The sequence below is a fragment of the Camellia sinensis genome, chromosome 10 (assembly GCF_055761805.1).
Source record: "Camellia sinensis isolate YWXY chromosome 10, ASM5576180v1, whole genome shotgun sequence".
Taxonomy (NCBI): Eukaryota; Viridiplantae; Streptophyta; class Magnoliopsida; order Ericales; family Theaceae; genus Camellia; species Camellia sinensis.
The window spans coordinates 68,894,248-68,915,939 of record NC_138970.1 but is presented as its reverse complement, the minus strand read 5'-3'; the positions used below and the strand labels follow the sequence as shown (position 1 = coordinate 68,915,939).

Here is a 21,692-nt window from a genome sequence, read left to right as displayed (position 1 = left end):
AGTTGAGATTTAAAGAGGAGATGAAAAAAAAAAAAAAAAAATTATATTTATATTTCATCCACAATTTTCCAACCACACATTCTTTTCTTTTCTTTTTTTTTCCAAATCATTGTTTAAATGCATTGTCCAAACACAGTATAAGTGAGGTAGACAATTTGCTTCTAGCAATCCCACAAAGGACATAAAAAGCTTGCATCACCAATTTATCAAACTGACAATAAATTTATAAAAAAAAATGCTTACATAATATTCAGTAATTCCTGCAATCATCATCACTCATAAAAAATAAGAGAAAGATCTCCAGGAAGCATTTGAGATCATAATTTGCTATAGCGATAAACAAAGAAAAACAAGTAATGCTATGCCAATAAGTAGATTAGTTAAAAATTGCAGTTGTACAAAGACTCGTAAGAATACCAAATGCTAGAAAAGAGGGTTTAAAACACGAAGCTTTTTGTGACGGTTCAAAACCGGCCTTGTTTTTGCGATGGAATACAAATATGTTGCGAATTTATTTATTTTTATGTTGGGAATTTATTTATTTATTTTTTTTGATGGCAATTGACAGTCGCCAAAAAATGCACCAGATAAATACACTTTTTAGAGACGAATAACCCGAAACCGTCGCAAAAAGTAGTACTGTATTCGAGGAAACCCCCCTCTCCTCTCCTCTCCTATCACTCTCGCAGACCCTCACAATCTCTCTCTCGTATACCCTCACAGACTCTCTCTAGCAACGGCGGCGACTTCCTTTTGGTGACAACATCGGCGTCTCGCAGACCCTTTCAAGCTCCCTCTGACATCCAGGTATAGCTCTCTCTCTCTCTTCTCTCCTCTTTCTCTCTTCTTTCTCCTTTGTTTATCATTGTGGGTGCTTCGAATTTGTGACTTTTTTGGTATTGGGTTGAATTGATTCGGTTTGTTTGGATCGATTCAAAGATTGCTCATCCAATTTTCGTCATCTTTGCTTTAAAGCTTTAACCATCGTAAATCCAATCGAATTCTTTTCATATCTTCTTGTTGATTTCATTTCCCTTTGTTTTATTGACACACACACACACACATATATATATATATGTATATTGTTAAAAAATTCGTAATTGTGGGATTTGAGTCTATGTTGCTTCTAATTGTTGGATTTGGAACGTATTTGGTTGTGTTTTCAGCTTTTGTAATCTGCTTAATTTATTTATTTATTTTTTTTTTGAAAAACACAGAAAATTTGTTTTGGCTATTAACAAAAACTAATTTCAGGAAAATCTCCCCAAAATTATCCAATTTTTAGGAACAATAAAAAAGTTATTTTAAAATTTCAGAAACTAGGCTCAGAAATGAAAACTAATTTCAATTTCATTATTTTTTTTTTCGAAAATGCAAAAAACAAAAGCACAATAAAAAATTGCATATTTTTTTAATCTTTTGTTCTTGGGGTTGAAAAGGGTCTTTATATTACTTTATTTTTGGTTTTCTTTTTCTTGTAGCAACGTTACATAAGTATTTACTGGCAATATACCCCAAGTTTGATCTGTCTAACCCCGAATTTCGGGCAATTATGTTGTAGATCTGTATTTGCTTTTGTGGATGTTAAAAATGAAAACTAAATCCCTCCTGCCTTCGTGCGACCTTTGCTAAGGAAATGAGCAAGAGTGAGTGTTGGTGTGGTGAGGAATGAGTTTTCTAGATGGAATTTGAATTCTTGGCCACAATTACAAAGTGTGGCTGTCACACTCACACACCCCTGTAGTTGTAGCTTTTAGAAACTACATGCTAAAAGCATGGAGGATCAGATCAGATCATCCTATTTTCATTTGTTGCTATAAATTTCTGAGTTGTAGCTATTAGATTATTGTAGTTGTTAGATTCTTCTTCCAACGTAGTTTCTTAAGCTATGCTAGAATTGTAAAACTAAACTGATATATTCTGATAAAGCATTCAGGCAAGATTCATAGATGTTGAAGATAGTGACCGAGTGGTTTGGAACCTTGTTTGGGTATCAAGGCCCAAGACTAGATTCATAGATGTTAAAGGGTTTCAAAAAAATTTTATCACTGTGTTATATTTTTCAGATTATATTTTTAAATTTTGGGTTAATTTTTTATCTGTATTATATATATATATATATATATAAAATGAAGTATTTGCAAACTGTATATGCTAGACATTGATGTTTCCTAAAAAATGAGTTGTTTTTATTTTTTTTCCCAAAACAGTTCTCCAAACAATTTTTACTTGTGTTTTTAAAAAAGGAAATTAGAAAAAAAATGAAAACACAACCAAACATGACAGCCATGAAACTTGAGTCCCTAACCTCAATGTTAAGAAAACAAACACATACCATTAGCTTATGTAATGCCTGTGGTCATTGACACATTGAACAACCCACCTTAATGTAGCTAACAGTTCATAATGTTTTTGACTTCAAGGTTGTTGCAAGAGATCCTATGGGTTTAGACTTATTTTTTGTGATTTGTTTGAACAGATGGAATAACCAAAATTTATGGATTTGCAAATCCAAGTGAGCTTGCAAAATTTGTTAATTCTCAGCAAAGAATTGATGTTTAAAGTTAATTTTGATGAAACTATTTTCAAAATGCAAAAAAACAGTACGTGTAGGTGTTATTGTTAGGGATCACAAAGGGAAGTTATTGCTAACTTGTCTAAGAAATTATTGAATCTTGTGGATGTTGACTGTGTGGAGTCTTTGACAGCATCCAAGTGGTAAGCTTTGCACGAATTTGAGTTTCAATGAAATTCAACTTGAATTAGATTCTTTGTCCTTTGTCAAAGGCATCCAATCTGAGAATGATTTGCTATTAGCTTGGGGCCATATAACCTACGAGGACAGAATTTCAAATGCTGCCAAAGGACTTCTGTTTTGCATACTTTGCAGCAACGGAATATGGGATATCTAGGGATTTAGAGAAACAAATACTTTGTTGTCATATTTGATTGTGCATGATGTTTCTAATTCAATTTGATTTCAATTTTTCCCTATCTCAAGTATTTGTAGGAACATCTTTGGTGTGCTTCAATGGCTATCAAGAAAAACTATCAATTTTATTTTCTTACTTTCTCACTCCTTTCTATCTCATTTGTTTTTATTTAAAATAGAAAGTATTTTTTGTAGCGATTCCGGTTTCGATCCTTTTTTCATGTTTTGCCACTTCGACTGGGCCGGTCGGGGGTTGAGCTGCCCGGTCAGCTCGCGGGGGCCTAAGGGGCAACGCCCCTTGGCCGGTCCTAGGGCAGCGCCCTAGCGGGGTTGAGGGACAGCGCCCCCAGAACAAAAATGTAAAATGCATTAGAAGTTGCTTGTCCGCTCGAGCGGCTGTTTATGCGCTCGAGCGGAGAATGTTTAGTTTCAAAAGTTTGACATGTCTGCAAAAATACTAAGATAGTGTATTTGACGCTCGAGCGGGGCTTTTCCACGCTTGAGCCCGCTCAAGTGAACCATGTATTATATCAGTTCGTAAATCTGATATTTCACATCACTTTTGTATATCTCTCTCTCTCTCTAAAAACATTTCGTCTCCCTTCTCTCTACATTTCCTACCAAAAACCTCACAAGATCTTTGATTTCTTCAAATCTTTTGGGATTTGGACCTAAGTTCTTCATCAAAGTTGGTTAGCTCCTCGAGGGCTTCGTTGTATGCGGTGAAGATCGAGTTTGGACATCGTTGATTTTGGGGGTTCCATCTCATTTCTTCTTCAAAACTTGATGTAGGGATTTTCTTAGAGATATATATATATATATATATATATATTTGCAAGATCTAGATGATTTTCGAAATCGTCCTTCGACAGCTTTGAAAATCGATTATTAATTCAAGAAGTTGAGCGATTTTGAAAGTGGGTTTGTCTCTTGTTCTTTTAAAATGATTTTATAAGTTTTGATCTTCGTTGATTGAAGAAAAGATGATTTTGAAAAGTTTTTTTTCAAAAGATTTGAGTTGTATAGTTTTGGTGAGAAAACCTAGAATTTAGGGATTTTTTTTAAGAGACTAAAAATCCATGAATGATATTGTTATATTTATTTTGTGTGTCAAAATAAATGGATGTTTGGAAAATTTCTTATTTATATTTATATAAATGATGAATTTCAGGGAATATGAGAATTGTTGTTCATTTTGGAAATTATTGTTCAAAACGTTGAAATAGTCTTGAAATGACTAATTGTTGAGGATACTTGAGAAGAGGGAATTGTGTTATTCTTTGGATGATGAATTGAAATAAAAATATTTATAGTCATCTTGTGTTATTGGTATATCAATTCATTTGATTACATTAAATTTTGAAAGTTGATTTGAAAACTTGCATTGAGAAAAGAATGTTGAGAAACAAGTTTCCATGAATTGGTTTTGGGGTAAATACGGTGGTAAGTCTTGACAGGTGGTGTAGGTGAAATTGAATAGGTGTCGAGTCTTCTAGTTAATACTGGTAAAAATGACAGATTCTAGGTGTCAAGCCTTTTAGTCAATGCTGGTAAAAATGACAAATTGGTAGTACTTATATAGTCTACTTGCAGACACCGACCTAGGGATTACTAGAGTTGTATTTACCGCCCCTTGAATTAAATTGATAAATTTTGAACAATTGAAATTGCATGACATCATTGAGCATGATGGTTTTCAAAAGATGAAAAATGTGATTTATCTTCAAAAAGGACATAGCATGGCATGTGCATTTCATCTCTTAAGACTTGTATAAAATGCATATACTTTGTTAAGAATTTCTTACTGGGTTTTATGCTCACCCTACCTGATTTTTGTGCAGGAATGGATGTGGTGATTCCGCCTAACTAAATGCTAGAAAATGTGTGTATTGAGAGTCCAAAACTCTCATTCTGCTGTGACTCTGCCTGTAAGCCAAGGGCTGCATTTGTGTGAGTTTGAATAACCATTTTGTGTAACTAGGCTTAAGCCTTGGAAACTTGTAAACCCTTGGCGGTATTTATTTGTTTAATTACTTCTTGTTAGTCTAATGTATTATCGCATGAGGAATTATTGACATTATGAAATGCAAGTGTGGGATTGTATAATTGGCTTTCCTTTAAAAGGGCCATGATTATTGTATTGTCATTTGAGTATGAAAATTGGGGCATTACAACTTGGTATCAGAGCTACCGGTTTTGAATACTTGGAGCTCGTCGGAAGTGGTTGTTAACCACAATGGATTCATTTAGCATGTTTAGGAAGTGTTATGCATCTTGTAACTATATGATAACATGCTTATGTGACTAAATAGGTATGAGATTGGACTTTTGGGATGTTGTTTGCGCCTGTTAAATTCTTTGAGGTCTTATTAAAAGGGTACTTGATCAATACTCATTCTATTAAGAATTCTTGGTTTTTCGTGGGACGAATCTCATCATAAGAGTATAATCCGTACGTGTTTACATGACTAAGTGCTTATGTGAAGTGAAATTGAATTGTGTATATGGTAAAGAAATATATGGAATTGTTGTAGTCGAACGTGTGAGTCAAGTTATAAGCGCATATGAGTTAATGCGCTAAATTATTTCTCTTGTGTCCTTTATTAGGATGTCAGGAAGGGGTCAAGTCCGTGGTGGTAGAGGCGGGAGGCGTGGTAAGGCTCGCCGAGGTGTGCATGACGTACCGGTCCATAGGGTTCCAGTGCAAGAAGAAGGGTTCGGCCAAGCTAATATGGTCGAGCAAGCAGGCCAAGCTAATGTGGCCGAGCAGGTGGGACAAGCGGGTCAAACGGCAATGGGGGCCCTAGCTTGAGAAATGACGGCGACCTTGAGGGAGTCTATGAACTTGTTGAGGGCGGAGAATCAAGCCCGAGAGAACACCGTGGAGTCAAGGACGAGTTTCCTTACTAGAGAGTTTTTACGGGCCAAACCAGATGAATTTCATGATGGCCCCGAGCCCAAGAAAGCAGATGAGTGGCTCGAACAAACTGTGAAGATGTTTGAGAAGCTTCATATAGATGATAACGAGTTACTACCTAACAGGGGATGCGGGTCAGTGGTGGAAGTATGCCAAGGGTAGGGTGGAGCCATCATGGGAAGCCTTTGTGGTTGCTTTCCAAGATAAGTATTTACCTCCCGCTGCTAGGGAGAGATTGAGGCAAGAGTTCAAAGGCCTCAAATAACTCGACATGACCGTGGCCGAGTTCGAGGCAGTCTTCTTTAGTTTATCTAGGTTTGCACCAGAGTTAGTGGCAACAGAATAGCGTCGTTGCATTGAATTCGAGAAAAAGTTGAAAACCAAAATTTTCTTTAAGATTGTTGGGAACATGATTCGGAACTATGACCGTCTTGTAGAGTCGATGGCATACATTGAGATTTCCGTACAAGCCGAGGAGGAGAGGCTTTGGAGTTCGAGGCCTAGGGGCCAAGAGTCTCAAGGAGACTATAGGTAGAATAAGAAGAGCAGGGGTACTTTTTAATTCTGGCCACAACCACAGCAGTCAAAATCCACTTTTCCTTTTCCTAGTGTGGTTCCGGGAAAAAGGGCATCTAGTGGCTTCACGTGTTTCAAGTGTGGCCAGCTGGGACGCAAAGCCTTTTCGTGCCCACAGAAGGGTGGAGGATAGTTGATGTTGCCACCACCACCACCACCACCTAACCAATCTCAGAGTCAGTCTCAGTCTCAGAATGCAGGCCAGGAATTTAATTGTTATCAGTGTGGTCAGCCGGGGCATATGAAGAGAACTTGCCCTCAGTTGGGAGGCGCATCTGGGTTGAAGCAGACTCAGAGCCACCAGCAGGCTCATTCAGCTCAGGCTTCACGAGCTAATTAGGGAGCCACTTCAGCTCAGTCGATACAACAGGTCTGTGCTCCGAGAGGGGGACAAGTTAATCAGGGACCACAGGGGCGCATGTATGCTGTTACCGTGCCAGAGTTTCCAGAATCCTTAGTTGTGAGAGGTATTTTTGTTGTGTGTAATTCTTTGGCTAATGTATGGATAGACACGGGTGCATCTCATTCATTTATATCTACTACATTTGTTTCTGCATTGAGGTTAGAGGTAGCACAGTTAGTGCCTTCACTCAGAGTAGAGGCACATGTTGGGGATACAGTTGATTTAGACCGGGATTGTCGTGATTGTGAAATAGAAGTTGCCGGACATCGACTTTCGTTTGCTTTTGTGTTGCTAGATATGTTGAGTTTTGATGCCATTTTAGGCATGGATTGGTTGTGTTCTTATCAAGCTATGATTGATTGTTACCGTCAGAGGGTTACAGTGTGCACTTCGGGTGGTGATCGTTTCTATTTTCTGGGGAACCGAGTTAATAGAGCCTTGTCGCCAGTTGTTGACCCTCGTAGTAGGGGCAAGCTTAGTGGCCTTCTTGCAACTCTCTTGGATAGTGAGAGTAACGGGGCTCATGTTGAGTTACCAAGGATAGTTTGTGAATACCCGGATGTCTTTCCAGAAGATCTTACTAGTTTACCACCTCACCAGGAGATCGAGTTCTCCATTGAATTAGTGCCTAGCATGATACCAATTTCCATGTCACCGTATAGATTTGCACCAGCCGAATTGCATGAGTTGAAGATTCAACTCCAAGAACTTTTAGACAAGGGCTTCATTCGCCCTAGTACATCGCCTTGGGGAGCGCTGGCTCTCTTTCCAAAGAAGAAGGATGGGTCATTGCGGTTGTATATTGATTACCGCAAGTTGAATAGAGTTACAGTTAAGAACAAGTATCATCTACTCAGAATAGATGATTTGTTTAACCAACTTAAAGGGTCTCGTTGCTGCTCAAAAATAGATTTAAGGTTGGGGTACTATCAGTTGGGAGTCCGGGAGGAGGACATTCAGAAAACAGCCTTTTATACGCGTTATGGCCACTATGAATTCCTTGTAATGGCTTTTGGGTTAACCAATGCGCCTGCTTCCTTTATGGATTTGATGAATAGAATTTTCCGGGAATACTTGGTCCTTTTTGTGGTTGTCTTTGTGGACAGCATCTTAATTTATTCAACCTCCGAGGAGGAACATGAGGCTCACTCACGGGTAGTGCTTGAATTGCTTAAGGAGCACCGTTTGTATGCCAAATTTGATAAGTCTGAGTTTTGGCTCACCGAGATGAAATTTTTGGGGCACGTAGTGTCGAGTGAAGGAGTGACTGTAGACTCTTCAAAGATAGACGCGGTACAGGATTGGGAACAACCCAAGAATGTTTTTGAGATCCGGAGTTTCTTGGGGTTAGCAGGGTACTATCGACGTTTTGTAAGGGACTTCTCTAGACTAGCTACACCTTTGACTAAGCTGACTAGGAAGGGTGTCAAGTTTGTGTGGAGTGAGGCTTGTGAAAAGTCTTTCTAAGAACTTATGACTAGATTGACTACAGCACCAGTCTTGATAATTCCGGAAAGGGGTTTGGATTACACTGTCTATTGTGATGCGTCTAGGGATGGACTTGGTTGTGTCTTGATGTAAGAGGGAAAAGTTGTGGCCTACGGTTCACGACAATTGAAAACTCATGAGAAGAATTACCCCACCCATGATTTAGATATGGCGGCGGTAATTTTTGTCTTGAAAATTTGGAGGCATTACTTGTATGGTGAGAAGTTTGAGGTTTTCTCTAATTATAAGAGTCTAAAGTATTTGTTTTCTCAAAAAGACTTGAATTTATGACAACGGAGGTGGATGGAATTTATGGAGGATTATGACTTTGAGTTACACTATCATCCAGGGAAGGCCAATGTGGTGGCCAATGCTTTGAGTTGAAAATCTGTGAGTAGTTTGGCAAGTGTGGCCATTCGGGAATGGGATATGCTAGATGTTATTGGCAAGTTTGATTTGCACTTGGGTGAGTTCGGAGAGAGTGCTACCTTGTTTACTTTGAATGCTCAACCTACCTTGGTTAGTAAGGTTAGAGAGGCACAACGAGGAGACCATGATGTGGAATCAATCCGTGTTAAGATTTTTAATGGGAAGGAAGAGAAAGGTTTGAACGTTCACTCGGATTTGAGTGTACGTTACTTAGACCGTTTGTTTGTACTAGAATCTTGTAGAGAGGAAGTACTTCGGGAGTTCCATCACTCACGCCTTGCGGTACACCCGGGAGGCACAAAAATGTGTCATGATCTTAGTCGTCAGTTTTGGTGGAGGGGTATGCAATGGGATGTTGCTTTATTTGTATCGAAGTGCCTTACTTGTCAACAAGTGAAGGCCGAACACCAAAGACCAGCGGGTTTGTTACAACCCTTACGAATAGCCGAGTGGAAATGGGAGCGTGTTACAATGGATTTTGTAGTTGAGCTTCCTAGAACACAACAAGGGAATGACGTTGTTTAGGTGATTGTTGATAGGTTGACTAAGTCTACCCATTTCATTCCGATGTGCACCAGCGACTCAGTTGAACGCTTGGCAGAGTTGTACATTAGAGAGATAGTTCGACTTCATGGAGTACCTGTGACTATTGTGTTGGATAGGGATCCTCGTTTTACTGCTCGGTCAAAGCCTTCAAGGGGCGTTGGGAACTAAGTTGACTCTTAGCACTGCTTATCATCCTCAAACCGATGGACAGTCGGAACGTACCATTCAGATTTTGGAGGACATGCTTAGAGCTTGTGTCCTTGATTTTAATGGGCCTTGGGAAAGACGCTTACCATTGATTGAGTTTTCTTACAACAATAGTTACCAAGCTAGTATTGGGATGGCACCATTTGAGGCCTTATATGGCTGACCTTGTAGATCACCGGTTTGTTGGGCCAAAGTGGGTGATGCATCGTTACTGGGTCCAGAAATTATTAGAGAGACAACCGAGAAAGTTGTTCTCATTCGGAGGAGGCTAGCTACGGCCCAAAGCTGACAAAAGAGTTATGCCGATAAGAGGAGACAACTTTTATCTTTTGAAGTTGGTGACCATATGTTTCTAAAAATCTCATCAATGCGGGGTTTGATGAGATTTGGTAAGAGTGGTAAATTATCTCCAAGGTTCATTGGCCTTTTGAGATCTTAGAGCGAATTTGGGAAGTGGCATACTCGTTAGCTTTACCGCCACAACTTTTGGTAGTTCACAACGTATTTCATGTATCTATGCTTAGGACGTATGAACTCGACCCTTCTCATGTTCTTGATTGGGTTGACTTGGAGGTAGATGAGGATGCCTCTTACGAAGAATGACCGGTTCAAATATGAGATACCCGGGAGCAAGTGCTACGGCGCAAAACTATACCGTTGGTAAAGGTGTCATGGAGATACCATGGGATGGAAGAAGGGACATGGGAACGGGAGGCGGAAGTCTGCTCCAAATATCCGAATTTATTTGAAAATGCTTAAGTTGCTTTTCTTTGTAATATTCCCTAATGCTGAGAGAAACATATTTAAAGTTGTTAACCACATGTTGATATGTGCGTTGTTGTTTTAAGCATAAGGTTGTTTAGAGTCGCCATTACTTTTTGAGAAATTTCATGTTTATGCATATTTGGGAGGTTGTTGTTAATGAGATAACCGTGGTAGAAATGGTGGAATTTGGTTGAGAGTTAGTATTGTGATTTGAAAATGAAATAGCGTGGCTTTGATCACTAGAAACCCTTTGTTTGGGTAGTTTGATTTGAAATTTCAGGGACAAAATTCTTTAAGGGGAGAAGGTTGTAATGATCCCGATTTCGATCCTTCTTTCATGTTTTGCCACTTCGACTGGGCCGATCGGGGGTCGAGCTGCCCGGTCAGCTTGCGGGAGTCCAGGGGGCAGCGCCCTGGCAGGGTTGAGGGGCAACGCCCCCAGAATAAAAATGTAAAATGCATTAGAAGTTGCTTGTCTGCTCGAGCGGCCGTTTATGCGCTCGAGCGGAGAATGTTTAGTTTCAGAAGTTTGACCTGTCTGCAAAAGTATTGGGATAGTGTATTTGACGCTCGAGCGAGGCTTTCCACGCTCGAGCGGACCATGTATTATATCAGTTTGTGAATATGATATTTCACATCACTTTTGTATATCTCTCTCTCCAAAAACATTTTCTTTCCCTTCTCTACATTTCCTACCAAAAACCTCACAAGATCTTTGATTTCTTCAAATCCTTTGGGATTTGGACCGAAGTTCTTTATCAAAGTTGGTTAGCTCCTCGAGGGCTTCGTTGTGTGCGGTGAAGATCGAGTTTGGACATCGTTGATTTTGGGGGTTTCATCTAATTTCTTCTTCAAAACTTGAGGTAGGGATTTTTTTAGAGTTATATATATATTTTTGCAAGATCTAGATGATTTTCGAAATTATCCTTCGATAGCTTTGAAAATCGATTGTTAATTCAAGAAGTTGAGCGATTTTGAAAGTGGGTATGTCTCTTGCTCTTTTAAAATGATCTTATAGCTTTTGATCTTTGTTGAATGAAGAAAAGATGATTTTGAAAAGTTTTCTTTCAAAAGATTTGAGTTGTATAGTTTTGGTGAGAAAACCTAGAATTTAGGGATTTGTTTTAAGAGACTGAAAATCCATGAATGATATTGTTATATTTATTTTGTGTGTCAAAATAAATGGATGTTTGGGAAAATTTTTGTTTATATTTATATAAATGATAAATTTAAGGGAATATGAGAATTGTTCATTTTGGAAATTATTATTCAAAACGTTGAAATAGTCTTGAAATGACTAATTGTTGAGGATACTTGAGAAGAGGGAATTGTGTTATTCATTGGATGATGAATTGGAATAAAAAAATTTATAGTCATCTTGTGTTATTGGTATATCAATTCATTTGATTACATTAAACTTTGAAAGTTGATTTGAAAACTTACATTGAGAAAAGAATGTTGAGAAACAAGTTTCCATGAATTGGTTTTGGGGTAAATACGGTGGTAAGTCTTGACAGGTGGTGTAGGTGAAATTGAATAGGTGTCGAGTCTTCTAGTTAATACTGGTAAAAATGACAGATTCTAGGTGTCGAGCCTTCTAGTCAATGCTGGTGAAAATGACAAATTGGTAGTACTTGTATAGTCTACTTGTAGACACCGACCTAGGGATTACCAGAGTTGTATTTACCGTCCCTTGAATTAAATTGATAAATTTTGAACAATTGAAATTGCATGACATCATTGAGCATGATGGTTTTCAAAAGATGAAAAATGTGATTTATCTTCAAAAAGGACATAGCATTGCATGTGCATTTCATCTCTTAAGACTTGTATAAAATATATATATTTTGTTAAGAATTTCCTACTGGGCTTTCTGCTCACCCTACCTGATTTTTGTGCAGGAATGGATGTGGTGATTACGCCGAACTAAATGCTAGAAAATGTGTGTATTGAGAGTCCAAAACTCTCATTCTGCTGTGACTTTGCCTGTAAGCCAAGGGCTGTATTTGTGTGAGTTTGAATAACCATTTTGTGTAACTAGGCTTAAGCCTTGGAAACTTGTAAACCCTTGGGGGTATTTATTTGTTTAATTACTTGTTGTTGGTCAAATGTATTATCGTATGAGGAATTATTTACATTATGAAATGCAAGTGTGGGATTGTATAATTGGCTTTCCTTTAAAAGGGCCATGATTATTATATTGTCATTTGAGTATGAAAATTGGGTCATTACATTTTTAACTAGCCCCATGTGTTTATTGGTTTCCAGGGAGCCAAGAGGGAAAAAAGTTGATATTAACTAATGAAACAATTGGTATTCCTTAATCTCGCTACATGAAGCAGTTGGTATATGTCCTGTAAATTGATATATATATATATATATATACACACACACATCTACACAATCACACACGCGGATGAGGTTAAGGGTGAGCCTACTAAAAATCCATGGGAAGATGACGGTGAGCCTACTAAAAATCCGGATATGTTATATTTGTTACATGGATTGCTAGTAGAGGTTGTGGGTGAACCTATTGAAAACCCAAATACATTGTTTTATTTATTGTAGCATTATTGACCTGAGCAATGTATTATGATTATTGGTTTTGTTGGAATCAACTCCCGAAGACCGCATGTTCTTCAAACTCACATGATATTAGATTATACTTAGGCTTAAAGGTCAATGTTGCTAGAATTGTTATTGGAAATCTAGTAGCTTCTGTAGTTATGGTAGCTAGGGGAAGAGCTGAGTAGAGATATCTAGATCCAAGACAGAAGAATATATATTTGAGTTTAGGGAAATTTTTAACCACCATATTTGAGTTTAGGATAAAGTTTTATGTGAACCTAAGGATAAAGATGGCAGACACACAATGCCAAATCATATTGTAATAAGAAATGAACACCTATTTACAATATATTGCGCGGCACGTTTAACCTATTTTTTTAGATGCTACCTCATGGCTGGGAGCTTGCTTGGTGATGTTGATGCAATGACAATGGAGAATGCTACCCGTTATTGAATTTTTTTTTTTTTTTGGAATTATGGGAAAATATTTTATCTTTCATTATCATGTACCATGTACTTTTAAATATTTTAAGTTTACTATATTTGTGGATAATATTAATATTTTTTTGCTTTTTTAAAATTGTTTTTTATATTTGGTTGTGAATGTGTAGATGTTAAATATGTCATTTGTACAAGTATTGTTTATATATTTCTTTGTAATTTTTATTTTATTTTATTTTTTATATAAAAAATGTGGATTTTTGCAGCGCCAGTAGTTGTCACTAGCGCTGTGCAAAATATTGCCCAATTCGCTAAAATTGCACTGATCCACATCAATCTGCACTGCTCTAACCATTAACCGCGATTTAAACTTTAAAATTTATAATCCGCCTTCCAAACCGCTCCTCTCCACTATAGTTAATACACATATATTTTTTAACCTTTATTGAAATATCAAAGTAAAAATGAGTGTGAGAGAGATTTAAAATATGAAATTTATTGCAAATTACTAGTTATATATATGAAACATATTATGTAAAATTATTGTATTATATATATTAAAAATATTATACAAATTACTTTATATATTATGCAGATGTATGATAATTAGTTAGAATATTCTTCAATTTGTCAATCTGTCAAAAACTGTCCAAATCGTAATTTGTCAATCCACCAATCCATCAATCCGCCATTCGATATGTAATTTTACCCTCAAACTGCTCGAACCACACTGCGCACATCCGTAGTTGTCACCAAAAGGTATAGCAAAAATTAAGGGATTAGTATAGCTTTTTTAGCACATTAACTCATATGTGCTCGTAACTGGACTCACACGTTCGACTACAATAATTCCATATATTTCTTTACCATATACATAATTCAATTTCACTCCACATAAACACTTAGTCATGTAAACACATACGAATTATACTCTTATGATGAGATTCGTCCCACGAAAAACTAAGAATTCTTAGTAGAATGAGTATTGATCAAGTACCCTTCTAATAAGACCTCAAAGGAATTTAACAGGCGCAAACAACATCCCAAAAGTCCAATCACATACCCATTTAGTCACATAAGTATGTTATCACATAGTCATAAGATGCATAACACTTCCTAAACAGGCTAAATGAACCCATTGTGGTTAAACAACCACGTCCCACAAGCTCTAAGTATTCAAACCCGGTAGCTCTGATACCAAGTTGTAATGCCCTAATTTTCATACCCAAATGACAATACAATAATTATGGCCCTTTTAAAGGAAAACCAATTATACAATCCCACACTTGCATTTCTTAATGTAAATAATTACTCATGTGATAATACACTAGTCCAACAATACACTAGTCCAACAACAAGTAATTAAACAAATAAATACCCCTAAAGGTTTACAAGTTTCCAAGGCTTAAGCATGGTTACACAAAATGGTTATTCAAACCCACACAAATACAGCCCTCGGCTTACAGACAGCGTCACAGCAAAATGAGACTTTTGTACTCTCAATACACACATTTTCTAGCATTTAGTTAGGCGGAATCACCACATCCTTTCCTACACAAAAATCCCGTAGAGTGAGCATAAAGCCCAGTAGAAAATTCTTAACAAAGTATATACATTTTATACAAGTCTCAAGAAATGAAATGCACATGCCATGCTATGTCCTTTTTGAAGATAAATCACATTTTTCATCTTTTGAAAAACCATCATGCTTAATGATGTCATGCAATTTCAATTGTTCAAAACTCAACAATTTATTTCAAGGGCAGTAAATGCGACTCTGGTAATCCCTAGGTCGGTGTCTGCAAGTAGCTACACAAGTACTACCAATTTGTCATTTTTACCAGCATTGACTGGAAGGCTCGACACCTAGAATCTATCATTTTTACCAGTATTAACTTGAAGGCTCGACACCTATTCAATTTCATCTACACCACCTGTCAAGACTTATCACCGTATTTACCCCAAAACCAATTCATGGAAACTTGTTTCTCAATATTATTTTCTCAATGTAAGTTTTCAAATCAATTTTCAAAGTCTAATGTAATCAAATGAATTGATATGCCAATAACACAAGATGAATATAAATATTTTTATACCAATTCATCATCCAAGGAATAACGCAATTCCCTCTTCTCAAGTATCCTTAACAATTAGTCATTTCAAGACTATTTCAACGTTTTGAATAATAATTTCCAAAATGAACAACAATTCTCATATTCCCTGAAATTCATCATTTATATAAATATAAATAAGAAATTGTTCAAACATCTATTTATTTTGACACACAAAATAAATATAACAATATCATTCATGAATTTTCAGTCTTTTAAAAAAAATTCCCAAATTCTAGATTTTCTCACCAAAACTATGCAACTCAAATCTTTTGAAAGAAAACTTTCCAAAATCATCTTTTCTTCAATCAATGAAGATCAAAACCCATAAGATCATTTTAAAAGAATAAGAGACAAACCCACTTTCAAAATCGCTCAACTTCTTAAATTAACAATCAATTTTCAAAGCTATCGAATGATAATTTCAAAAATCATCTAGATCTTGCCAAAATACATATATAACTCTAAGAAAATCTTTACCTCAAGTTTTGAAGAAGAAATGAGATGAACCCCCAAAATCAACGGTGTCCAAACTCGATTTTCACCGCACACAACGAAGCCCTCGAGGAGCTAACCAACTTTGATGAAGAACTTAGGTCCAAATCCCAAAGGATTTGAAGAAATCAAAGATCTTGTGAGGTTTTTGGTAGGAAATGTAGAGAGAAGTGAGAGGAAATGTTTTTAGAGAGAGAAAGAGATATACAAAAAGTGATGTGAAATATCAGGCTCACGAATTGATATAATACATGGTCCGTTCGAACGTGGAAAGCCCCGCTCGAGCGTCAAATACACTATCCCAGTACTTTTACAGACAGGTCAAACTTCTGAAACTAAACATTCTCTGCTCGAGCGCATAAACGGCCGCTCGAGCAGACAAGCAACTTCTAATGCATTTTGCATTTTTGTTTTGGAGATGCTGCCCCTCTACCCCGACCGGCCCAATCGAAGTGGCAAAACATGAAAGAATGATCGAAAATCGGGATCGCTACACCAACCATTACATCATTAATCAATAAGGTTTGTACAAAAGTCCCACATGCGAATTATACATTCAATGATATAAAACACATGAATCTATAGCATGTAGAACACCAAATCCAAAAAATAAATAAAATACCCTTGAAGGCTTACATATTCCAAGGCTTATGCCTGGTTACACAGAAATGGTTTCATGAACCCATAAATTTATAGCCCTTGGCTAGCAAAATGAATCACAACAAAATAAGAGTCATTCACTCTTCACAAAATATGTCCACGCCCTTAACTCGACGGGATCACCACATCCTTTCTTGCACCAAAATCACATAGGGGTGAGCATAAAGCCCAGTAGAGAAATCTTAACAAAGTATATACATTTATGCAAGAATTCCTAATATGAAATGCACATGCCATGCTATGCGGTTTACATCTTTTTGAAAACCACCATGCACAATGATAACTTGAATTTTTCTACAGTTCAGAAATTTGCAATTTAATTTATTGGGGTAGTAAATACAAATCAGGTAATCCCTAGGTTGATGTCTGCAAGTAGGCATAACTAGCACTACCAAAAACCCACTTTACCGGTTGCTAACCGGAAGGGTAGTGGTACCTCCTCCGTGCGTGTTTTCGGTCTTTCACTCCGGACACTCTAGCTAACTTAATCAATTCCATCTATAGCTCCTATCCGGACTTACTAACGTATTTGCCCAAGACATTACAATAGTTCTCATTTCTCAATAATTCTTTCTCAATTCAAGTTTCAAATCCCAATTCAATATTTGTAACAAGCAATATAATGAAATGTCAAAGCCACAGTTATCCATGCAATGCAACAATTATCCATGTCATGTAGTGATTACCCATACGATGTACCATCCAACCATTTACATAATTTTCCCACAATTGTTCCATTTGCGATTACAATTTGCACTTTCTTTTTCCAATACATTTAACATGTATTATTCATGAACTTTTACATCTATCCAAGTGTTACAACATTTCCACATCTCATATGGTCTCAACATTTTGTCATTTCAAGATTTATATACATATCTACATAAATAATAGATCCCAAGGAAATTTACTAATTTCGCATATACTAAGAAATTTGACATTTTACATCTAATATCATGAAATCTCCATTTGAACATTCATTTAACACAAGTAGAATCATAATTTCTCAACATCCAACAAAACCCTGAAATTTCTAGGTTTCTCACCCAAGCAATGCATTTCTTTTTTTCTTGGTAAAATCTCACCAAAAAACATCATTTTTATGTCAATGTGCTCCAATTATTCAAGAAAATATTTCAAAGAAACAAAAGAAGGATTTCTTTTGCAAAACCACTAATTTCTTGAGCTAAAACCAAAACCTTTTATAATGTCTTTAAGAAAACTCCGAAATCACATCAACCTTGCATAAACATGTATATATAACTCAAAGAAGTCCCTACCTCAAGTTTTGAAGAAGAAAAAGAGATGAAACCCTTGAAATCAATGGTGCCAAACCCAATCTCCACCGTACACAATGTAGCTCTTGAGGAGCTCTTTAACTTTGATGAAGAAGCTATGGGCCAATTTCTAATGGATGTGAGAAGATCAAGGATTTGATCTTGTTTTGATGTAGAAATGTAGAGAGAAGGGAGAGAAAAGAGTTTTTAGAGAGATGCAACAAAAGTGATATACAAACAGCCTAAAGGAGGAGAAAAACCAGATTTTCGGACTGCCAAAAGGCCTGCACGTGCGGCGCCCACTCCCGTACGTGCGGAGCGTCTTCCCGTACATGCGACCTTCACCCCCGCATGTGCGGTGGCCCCTCCCCGCACCTCACTCCGCACCTGCATATAATGCAGTGTGTAAGCTGAAAAACCCACACCACCCCGCACGTGCGGTTTCATCTCCCGCACGTGCGGCCCAAGGCCCCACACATGTGGCCTTGGTCCTCCAGCCCAGAATTTTTTTGGTTCAAGTCCAGACACTCCGGACTCAACCGTGCACCCTCCGAAACAAGTGACACACAAACCCGAAATAAACAAGGACAGGAATTTGAGAAAAAACTTCCGAACACAACAAACCCAATGAAGACAATAAGTGAAATGATGTATGACGAAACCGGTAATCACATAAAAGTAGCCCTTTTGACCATAACAATGAGAGAGAAAGTGAGCACCTGAATCACTATAACAAAAAAAGCCACAAATCCCATATTGATGAAATTAGTATTATCCATACGAAATGACAACAGCAAGAAGTTAGCCCACAAATATAACAAATTCAATCACCAAGCTAATGCAATCCTAAACATTTAAAAATCAAAAGGATTAGAAAGCATCCATCAATACTTGGAAGAGGAAGAACTATTTTTATTTATTTATTTTGGTAATAAGATATTAAATAAATAAATAAATGAAACCATACAAATAGTTAAGAGGTAGTCACAACAGAGATTGCAGAAAAAGGTATGACTATCACATTAGCATTAAAAAGGCTATATGTTTAGAAACTACTTGAATTGTGTGGTTGGCTTCATGAATACCTAATTTGCAAAGTTCACTGAAAAGATTAAAGTGGCCTTCCCTTGGTTCTAATTACTTGATAAAAAGTAACAAAGAGTGAAACTTTTGAACTTTCATATGTTCTATCTATAGCCACTATATAACATTGAAGCTAAAAAACATGAAACGAAAAAAAAAAACATGGAAAACAAATTTGTACCCAAAAGAAAGCAAAATCTGAGACTTCAGTCTACTTCCCTTGAAAAAATAAAATAAATAAAATAGAGCAAGGAATAACAAACCAAAGAAATAAAAGCAGAGAAAAATGATAACAAAAGTAAGAACAAGAAAGAAAGATCCACAAAGAATGAAGAATCGGTGATAATATTTATTTACCTTTTAAAAAATAAGGTTGTTAGCTATTCTAGCTGTGTTTCAACTTCGAAGATTGACCCCTGGAAATCAGAAGGAAAAAAGAAATATTAAGTTACAACAAATTAAAACAGAAAAGGAAACCAAAAAAAAAAAAAAAACAGAGATACTGCAGCGATCCTAGTTTCAATCCTTCTTTCATGTTTTGCCACTTCGACTGGGTCGGTCGGGGGTCGAGTTGCCTGGTCAGCTCGTAGGGGTCCAGGGGGCAGCGCCCCTTGGCGGGTCCTAGGGTAGCGCCCTGGCGGGGTTGAGGGGCAACACCCCCAAAACAAAAATGCAAAATGCATTCGAAGTTGCTGGTCAGCTCGAGCGGCCGTTTATGCGCTCGAGCGAAAAATGTTTGATTTCAGAAGTTTGACCTGTCTGTAAAAGTACTTTGTTAGTGTATTTGACGCTTCGGCGGGGCATTCCACACTCGAGCGGACCATGTTATATCAGTTCGTGAATCTAATATTTCATATCACTTTTTCAGTCCTCTCTCTCTCTCTAAAACTCTCCAGAATTCCAGATCGGGAGCTTCTCTCTCTAGAAGTCATCTTCTCTCTTTGATTTCTCCAAATCTATTGGGATTTAGACCTAAGTTCTTCACGAAAGTTGGTTATCATCTCGAGGGTTTCGTTGTGTGCAGTGAAGATCGAGTTTCGACATTGTTGATTTTTGGGGTTTCATCTCATTTCTTCTTCAAAACTTGTGATAGGGATTTTCTTAGAGTTATATATATATATATATATATATGTGTGTGTGTTTTGCAAGATCTAGATGATTTTCGAAATCATCCTTTGATTAGCTTTGAGAAATTGGTTATTGATTTCAAGAAGATGAATGATTTTGAAAGAGGGTTTAATTTCTTTTCCTTTTAAAATAGAAATTTAAGGTTTTGAACCATATTGATTGAAGAAAGATGATTTTGGGGTGATTCTTCTAAATATCTTGGAGAAGAATGGTTTTGGTAAGAAAACCAAGAAATTGGGTCGTTTCTTTGAAAAATGTTGAAAATCATTGGAAGATGTTGTCATATTTATTTTGTGTACCAAAATAAATGGATGTTTTGAAAATTGTTTATTTATATATAAATGACGAATTTTGTGAAAAAAATGAGAAATGTTGTTTATTTTGGAAATTGTTGTCAAAATGTTGATTTAGTCTTGAATTAACTAAATTGTTAAGATTGCTCGAAATGTGGGAATTACAATATTCTCTTGAATGAATTGGATATAAAAGTGTATATATATATATATATTTATCTTGTGGAATTGTGTTGAAAAAAGGATTTGAAAATTTTGATCACAATGGTATATTGTGTGGAACAATTGAATATGAAAGTAATGTTGCATTGCATTATTAAGCATACATTGGCATTTCAATTCATTAGATTATGTTAAGCTTTGGAAATTTGCATTAAGAAAAGAATGTTGGGAAATGGATTTTCATGAAATAGTTTTGGGATAAATACGGTGGTAAGTCTTGATAGGTGGTGTAGATGAAATTGTTTAAGTTGTTCTGAGTGTCCTTGGTGAAAGACCAGAAAATCGCGCGGATAGGTGTCGAGCCTTCCGGTTAATATCGGTAAAAATGACAATTGGTAGTACTCGTATAGTCTACTTGCAGACACCGACCTAGGGATTACCAGAGTTGTATTTACCACCCTCTTTAATTAAATTGATAAATTTTGAACAATTGAAGTTGCATAACATCATTGAGCATGATGGTTTTCAAAAGATGACGATGTGTTTTATTTTCAAAAAGGCATGGCATGGTATGTGCATTCATCTCTTGAGACTTGTATAAAATGTATATACTTTGTTAATGATTTCCTCCTGGGCTTTATGCTCACCCTATCGGATTTTTGTGCAGGAAAAGATGTGGTGAATCCGCCTAATTGAGGGCGTGGAAATGTGTGTGTTGAGAGCACTAAAGTTCTCATTTGCTGTGATCCTATTTGTAAGCCAAGGCCTATGTATGTGTGGGTTTGAATAACCTTGGAGGATTGTAAACCCTTGGGGGTGCTTATTTGGTTATTTACTTGTTGTTGAATCAATGTAATATCGCATGAGGAACTATTATTATTATGTAATGCAAGTATGGGAAGTTATATTTGGTTTTCCTTTAAGAGAGCCATGATTGTTGCATTATCATTGGGCTAGAAATTTGGGGCGCTACAGATACCCAAACAAAAGCTATGGTTGAAGATGATGGCCTTCAATATAGGAACAATGGCTTGAAAATAGAGGCTCTTTGATACCTCATTTGAAATTGGTTGAACGCATAGTTAAACCCATAGACTTGGTCCAACACAGCTTCGAGATCGTCGTACAAATCATAAACCCATCGTCATCCAAATCGTCTACATTTAACCCATCTCCAATACAATTTTCAGATCATCATTGTGAGCCAGTGA

The 21,692-nt window shown here is 36.8% G+C and overlaps 1 long non-coding RNA gene across 1 annotated transcript; it reads left to right on the top strand.

Moving 5' to 3' along the window:
* Window positions 1-315: 315 nt before the first annotated feature.
* Window positions 316-5,114, top strand: LOC114302123 (uncharacterized). The gene is made up of 2 exons (XR_003643298.2): window positions 316-807; window positions 4,774-5,114. It is a non-coding gene; the product is annotated as an uncharacterized LOC114302123 (long non-coding RNA).
* The last annotated feature ends 16,578 nt before the right edge of the window (window positions 5,115-21,692 follow it).